Raw genomic sequence first — 8697 nt, forward strand, 5'->3', positions numbered from 1 at the left:
TATAATTTCTTGCAGAAAATTGTGTTATTAATTTTAAATTAAATTGATGAATAAATTTCAAATGAAACGTTTTGTCCAATTAAGGTAAATTTAACATTAATGAAATAAAATGTAAATATGTATAATTATGAAATTTTTGCTTAAGCAGAGATGAATATTTATGTTACAAATTTGAACACTACTCCAATTTATTTTATAAATAAATATACTACTTTTTATGATTCAGAAGACATTTATATACAATTTAATTCAGATACTTTTATTTCTTTTCTTGTAAAAAAACATAATCATCGAATATAATAATTTAACTTTTATTTACGTTTACCCTTATTATTATAATCCATTTTCTATAAACATCAAACAATGTGGAATTATGTACATTTCTAAATTTTATTAGATGTTACAAACACGGAAACGGAACAAAACGAGGAAGCGGCGACGGGGGGAGGGGCACGGAGAAGAAGGAAAGCGGGTGGAAGTGAAAAAAGAAGGGACAAAAATAGGAAAAAAGATGGAAAAAAGCTGGCGGAGTTAGCAGAAGGTGGCGGGGGGGGGGGGAGGGATAGGTGGAAAGTCCGACGACATCCCGTCTAACGACACAGAGAACGCTTCCCCCTCGGTGATTTAGAGTGATAATCTGCGCGCGCGAACGAGCTCGTCCCGTAAACTCGGTTCTCCAGCCGCGGACCAATGAATCTCTTCTTTTCACGGATCAGACAGGGCGAATCGACAAAATCTGTTCCCCTCGGAGAGAAGTAGGTAAATGTTATACGCCGTTTACGAGGTATTCGGGGTTTTTGTTGTTTAAGGTCGACACGTCGAGGGAGACGAGTTTCTCCTTGGATATTAACCCTTTGGTTACGGCAGTTCGCACCGCCAGAGTGACCCGTCGGTAGTCTTCGGTGAACGCTGAAACGTCGTTCAACACAACCTTGAAATTCTTTTATGTGTACACTTTTTTAACAGCTACTTAACCACTTGCCGTAGTTTGACGAGTCTGACTCCTGATATCCATTTTTGGCCAAACATAATTGCGAGCCAAACGTAATTATCATCGCGTGGACACGGATTTTATTAAGCTAAATAGTACGGCAAGAGGTCAACAACTGTTTATATGAGAAACTTGAAAATGAGTATATTTTAAAGCATATTACATATTTACAGATTTCGCCGCCGAGAGACGGCGCTCGTGTATACAAGCCACCGGATATATACGCACGCGTACACACAGGTCGTCGCACGGATGTCGTATATATACGGCACCCGTAACGAAAGGGTTAAAGAGAACCACCGTTTCCGAGATTTATAGAAAAGTAACGAAGGATAACGAGTGGCATGGGTGCCGCGATTTATGCGCAGAGGATGTAGCGTGTATTAAGTAACATTGACTGAAATTGCACTTAGCGGTAGAATTTATTGGATTGCGATAAGGCTAGAGGAACGCGTAACGAGCAGTTGAGAGAACGAAACGCGAGGGGCAGAGCGTATTATGCGGAGAAAACGGAAAAAACAAAAAGAATATCAATATAAATATATAAAAATTTAGAATGCTCTCTGATTTACTTCAACGGTCAATAATTCCAGATTTTTATATTCTTTCTCTCGCGTGTGAACATTATTATATCGTTATCGACGATTCACGAGTCTGAAACCGGAGGAACTGTCGCAAGTCGAAACGAAACGATATTCAATACGCGACTAACGATTCTTTATCGATCGTTTCGTACTGAAACGCAGTAAATGGAGCAATATTTGACCTAGCGATACCGGTAAGAGGTCGAGGAATCGTCGTGAATCGGATGATCCGTCCAAGTGGATCGTGGGAGCCCGTGGCTAGATTCGAATCGAGCCTCCGATGTACTCACCTATGATAGCGTGCATCCTCACGGACAGCTGTGTCCTAAGAACGATCGAGTTCTCTCGGCTGTAACAAAGAAAGGAGAAAACGATATCAGTAACTGAGCTGTCGCAAATGTAAAATCGATGTCAGACTAACCCCCTAGATCTCGAAATATCCGCTTGGGATAGGTTCATGATCTGTATACTTAGGGGCGCCATCTTCGAGAAATTCTGGTAGAAATACAATCTCTTAAGTTAATAAATAAAACGACTCGAGCCTCTCCAACTGCTTCGGGAGCTACCATTACACTTCCAGCTGAATTATACTTCCTTCTATATATTAACAAGATGACTGCCACGCTACTTTGTAACAAAATCTCCGTCAGGCCACGCACGATGCTATACAGCGCGCTCTTCAGACTGAAGTTCGAACGCTACAGCATCGGCAAGTTTCTTAAGATCAATGCCGGGGGAAGTGTTTACTTTTATCTATCGAAATGACTTTGATTCTCTTCCTTATCGGTTCGAAGAAAGCTTTTATTCTTTCTTCACGATTTTTCAGCAATAAAAGCAAACCGTGGTCTAATTATTGGTCGAAAAGACCATTATATAATTTTCCTTTACTCCGTACTATTATGGCACGAAAGAGATTTCAATTACTACTTAGAAACTTTCATTTTGCTGATAATATGTGTACTGCCCCTGAAAATTGACTTCGAAAAATATCTCAGCATTTTGATAAACTTCAGAAAAAATATTAAGAAACGTTCACACCTGGGGTAAACATTGTCATCGACGAAACGTTGATTTCATAAAATAATTCTATTTCTACAAAAATAAAAGAATCCATACGGACCGATCAAAGGCACGAGCAAATATTTAAAGAACCACAACTTTTTGCCCAGATTGCTCTCATCAACCTCCATTGTAATAATATTTTTAATAAACGTTTGTAACAATTCAATGGTCTCATATTTTGTGAATTAACTTTCGAAATACCTATCAATCTATCTTGTAAGCACTCAAATAAGCGTTACTCGAATACGCGTGTGACGCAGCCTAATCAAGATTTTTGACCTTATCCGTATAGGGCTGACGCGGCAGTCAACGTGTTAAACAATTGATCTTTTATACATCAAATACAGTAAGAAATTAGTTTTAACGAATTATTTATGTAAATTTTTAGAAAAATAAACTCGTAAATAAAAAAAAAAGAACAAGAAGAGAAAAAAGACTTACCAAATGTAGAGGAGTCCAGATGACGACACGATTCTGCTGATTCACGCATTCTTACCATTGTAGAATTTTCAACAGGCTATACACTGAAACATTTCATTAGAAAAAGTAAAGTTAGTCAAGAAAAAGCGGGGAAAAAAGTTTCAAAGTAAAGGAGTTACATTTGAAAATGTTGACGAACTTTTCAACAAGGAAAGTCATAAACGTAACGTAATATAGCTACTGAAAATATGGAAAGGAGCTGTAAGGAAAAAATGAAATACTTTCCAACTACTTTCTATCGTATGAAGAGATACCGATTAAAAGCTAGGAACTTCGGATTCTTTTCAGGCGACCTAGATAGCGATAGGTAGCGATAGAATTAGTTCTTCTAACCTTTTTTCAAACGGGCAGAAATAATTCGCGAAACGAGATGGACCATTTGGTTTACAATTTACTTTCCTATTTAGTAACATTTGAATAACAAAATTAATGCCTCGTTTAAAAATAACGACGAAGACAGGATTGCACCCTTTCTTTATACTCGACGAATAATTATGATGTAACTATTTTAATGAATTATATTCAATATTATATTTAAATACAACATATCAATATTATCAATATTATATTCAAAAGAAGAAAAGCACGCGTTTGGGTTAGATTCTTGGGTTATTTCTCGTATAGTTATTTAGATTATGGTATTAAAACAAATGGTGTCTGTCGAGTACAAAAGGTTAAATGTTCTAAAAAGTATAGAAGTGCACGTATTCGAGTTTTCTAATAGCAAGAGAACGAAGCGCTAAGTAAATTACTTGTCATATTTACACAGGATGAGAAAATAAAATTTGTACAATTGTATTAGTAATTTATTTATAATTAATTATCTAATTGTATTACTTATGCAGGAACAAGATATAATTTGAAAATTCTCAGTACAAATATGTACAAAAGTACAGGTATGTTTTGTAATTAAAATATTTATAATGCTATCTAAAATTTATATAGAATTATACAAGATATTTTTATTATATGTAAGTAACAAATAATTACATCTAACTGCTAAGTAATATATTAGTAAAAATATTTGTATATCTTTTACTAAACTTTTATTTAATTTGAAATAAAACACAATATATTTAATACAATATAATTTACAATATTAAATAGATAACTTAATTAGAGACACAAATAAACAACTTTATAATCTGTCTTCTTAAAATTTGTATTTTCTCTGCACAAAAGTTGTTTATTTTGTACACTGGAATAATAGTATTAAATTTCATTGTTATTACTATATATATCACCCATTATTACATATATTAAGATAATAAGATTTATTTGAGACATGTTGCACTTCATGGTGTACTTTTCTTAATGTGTTTGGATCCATTAAAAATCGTTGCTAAAGAATATTTTTCTCTCGTTCTAAGCTTGTATTTATTTTCTGAAAAATTCCAATTATCATATAAGAAATAATTAATTATATACGTATATACATTATATAATTGTATATTCATTAATTTACCAGTTGCTCTTTCATTTGGCTCCTTATTTTTGTTAAGCCAATCTGTATGTCTTGTAAATTACTAAATGTTTCATTATAACATGTTTCAATTTCATGGGAAACTGCTTTAAATGTGTGTGTAGGTCTCCTTTTTGACTTCCATTTAAATATTGTACATTTATTTCACTTTGTCTAATTTGTAAAAGATTAAAATTCATAGTATTCTTTGCAATTTTACATACTATTAAAGAATTAATATTTACAACATATCTAATTTAGAAATCTTTGAATTCAAATATGTTTCCATTATGAATTATTTCTTATTTTTTTTGTCATCTATAAGAATATTATATTTACTCAAGGTCTATTATCACCATTGCATACCATTGATACAAATAGTTCGTGAAATGAATTATGCATTCCTGGTGAAAATAATACAGTTGCATAGTAATCATCTTGCTGAAGTTGCATACTTTCTTCTATATAAATAAAATGTAATTAAAAGCTAAAAATCATGGAGCTTTTGTATTTTGTTGAATTACTAAGACATCTTTTAGTTGATAATAAATATTCTGTTCCTAAATAATGGTAAGCATCAGGTAACAGATCAGAGTGCACATGACCATTTTCTCTCACAAGAAATAACCGAGTTTTAAGTTTCTCCAAATAATTCTTTTTTTGTTCATGTCTTGACTGTGTATCGTATTTTAAAATTTTAGTTATTTCTAGTTCTGAGAATTGTTGTACCAGTTATGTTAATTGATTTTCTTGTAAGAAAGTGACATAAAACTTCATGATACCTTAATTCCAACTTTGATGGTACTTTTAAATTTCCTAAATTACATATATATATATATATATATATATATATATATATATATATATATATATATATCTTTTATGTAATTAAACATTTCACTACATGATTTTTCTTGTATTTTAGTTAAAATTATTTCCATTTCTGCATTAGATAAGCTGTAAAATAAAATATAAGGTACATTTAAAATTAATTGCTAATAGTTATCAATATTTAATTACTTTGTTTTACACAATGCCAATTCTTTTAACTGTTGCACATTAAGAAAATATAATTAGAATCTATTGATTATTCTTTCTCAGATACATTTCCAAACTCCTGTTTTATATAGACATCTAAATATTGATTATATCAATTTTTTTAATAAATAGTTCTAATGGCATTTGAATCGTTATGCGATGCTTATGGCAATGAGAGAATTGTTAGTAAACGCTAACTCTGATATTATTGATTATTCTCGGCAAAATATATACCCGCTCTATTTATGAAACTGCTTCTTCATAAAAACAAAAAGAAAAAAAAAAGCATATACGCTTTTAAAACCCAAGGATTTTCCATTATGATAATAAAGAAATCACGTCTTTCCATTACACGGCTAGATCATTTTGTCTTCAATTCTCTGAGTAAGAAGAATGCTATTAACCAAGCTTATAATTAAATCCTTGTTGTTTAATAACGAATGGAACTTATAGCAATACGTATTATCATTAAAATGGATAATCAAGTTTGTGATTAATGACGAATTCCATGGTTGTGTATAAACAGACTTCAAACCCGAGGAATTGTCCTGAACGGCTAATGGTACTAGTAATTTGTAGCCGCGAAGTCTGTACGTTTAGCAAATTCTTTAGACAAACGTTATACCTCATGTTTCATACAATTTCTGAGAAAAAAATAAGAAAAAAATGACCATCAATCGCTTTTTTTTATACTTGATCTATTCGATCTATGTTCTCTAAATAAAAAGGCAGATAATAAATTGTCATAGCTCGATTAATTTAATTACTTTTCTTCAATATTCTTGCATCTTTTGAAACGGAGAAAATTACAAATTGTAATAAACGATTAAAACTTGTTAAGGACTTTAAATGTTACTTCTCACATAAAGTGAAATGGATATCAGATAAATGCAATTATTATTTACTGTCTTCTGTTATTCGTCTTACAAATGTATATATGTATCTTGAGCATTTTGTGTGAAATACTAGATTTCTATCAAATGTAATTGTTCGATAACAAATATTTGTCATTAAAAAATACTGGACCATCCAGTTCTTATAACGCACATTTTCATCTTGATTTGTACCATGTCACGAGATGATTAATATACCCGTGATATAAGTTTGTAAATGACACATTACGAATGACGAATTTGAACGAAATATAAAAGCTCGATGATCAATATATAAATAAGCACTATTTTTTTGTAATAAATTATGAATGTTATGCTTATCATACCTACAGTTAAATAAACACTTGCCTGCTCGCTAAATTATCTGCAAATGGAGCAACAATTACCCTGGTGGCGAAATAGAATGTGAAACCAAATGTAATAGAGATCGATAAAGCTGGCAATGCTTTCTTCAACATAGTCAGCAATAATAATGTTAAGCAAAGTCCCTGAAAATAAGGTTTCATAATATAGATCTTATTATTTGATTACATATAACAAACTGTGATATACGTACGATAAGAACAGCAGTGTAGCAAGTCAGTGTCGTGTTCCAATCACCATAACTTGAAGCTTTTCCAACTAAAAGGCATTACAGTACAGAATGGCCGAGGCCTAACTTTACTCCCCGCTGCTCTTCAGGAACTGCAATTTGTTGTCTTTGTGATTCACGTACTACGTGATTCTTGTGTCCGTCTCGCTCTTTGATCACCTAATACACATGTTACACTAAGATACATTAAGTTACAACAATTAAATATACAAATACATTAGATTTATTTTCTACCATGTGTGTCTATCCATTCAGGAGTAAACTCACCCTCTTCTGTATCTCCAGATGCAGGATTAGTTTGATTATCCAGTTGATTACACACTGGATATGTTGTATTATCACACGTAGCAGTACCGCTAATAGTCATTGTTGTTTGTACATAGCCAGTATAAGTCATCATGACAGTATACATGATTGTAGAATGTACCTTGAAGTACCTCTCCTACCTAAACTCGCATTGTTTAATGTACCTGGTGTTTCAATATGGACCTCAGGAATACCATCTTCAACCTATAATTTGTACATATCATCAAGTAAAAAAATTTGTCACCTTCTTTACATTCTATTCGAATTTATCATATTGCAATACACAAAATGATATAGTAAAAGTACCACTTCGTTACTAATACGTAAACTCTTTTGAACACTGACCAAGCCCAGGTTGTCCGTGCGAGATTCCACGACGTGATCATTACGCTTGTATATTCATCTGCCGAATCATAAATATCACTCTCAGACATTCATTGACGCTTATGATTATGAGAACAAATTAATATTAAAACCCTCTAATTTCACGCACAATTTTTTTGTACTTTTGCGCTTTGTTTAGTGTGTACACACAACAGTGTACAAACACATTCGAAAATCCGCGATCTAAAAGTACTCTTTCAATTTCTATTCATCGAGGATTATTAATGGGACTTTATTATTGAAGAGCACAATGTAAAATACTTTCAGTTATTTTAAAATGAATTCTTTTAACAAATTTTATCTTTACAAATAAACTCCACATCTGATGGCACCCATTTTACTATATGATTCACTAACCTGTCCTCTATCGTTAAGCACAAGGAACCAAAAGGCGCGAAACTGTCAAATTTTTGAAATTTCAACTTTGAGCTAATTAAAAATGAAATTATAGAATATTTTAATACGGAATTATATTGAAGATCCTTGAAATTGATCATCATAATTTTATTGTGCAATAAAATGTGCATTGCATCGCAGAAATGTGTACAATTAGTACGATGTTCGAGAAATTTTTGGGTAACAAAAATCCGATACAGGAAAATCACGTATTAAGTCAATCTTGAATATCATTACTGGAAAAAATAATTATCTAACGTGTTCATATGAATGCAAATATGTAATATTATTTTTTTCTACTTGATTATCAACTGTCCTATATAGCTATAAGTTCTATAAATATTCTTATAGAAATCGAATTCCGTAGTACAGATTGTACATCAGTAATTTTATTAAAAATTTCAGAAATTCTATTCATTATTTTCGTAGGCATAAATGGCACAACAAAGTACTGATTACTATAAATTTTAACAATGCTTTCACCAAACTAATGATTTAAAATAATTACA

The 8697-nt window shown here is 31.9% G+C and overlaps 1 pseudogene; it reads right to left on the reverse strand.

Annotated features, from left to right (window-relative positions):
- Nucleotides 1-4357: 4357 nt before the first annotated feature.
- LOC143220906 (uncharacterized) lies at nucleotides 4358-7499 on the reverse strand (annotated as a pseudogene).
- Nucleotides 7500-8697: the final 1198 nt, after the last annotated feature.

This window comes from Lasioglossum baleicum, unplaced genomic scaffold, assembly GCF_051020765.1.
Source record: "Lasioglossum baleicum unplaced genomic scaffold, iyLasBale1 scaffold1712, whole genome shotgun sequence".
Classification (NCBI taxonomy): domain Eukaryota; kingdom Metazoa; phylum Arthropoda; class Insecta; order Hymenoptera; family Halictidae; genus Lasioglossum; species Lasioglossum baleicum.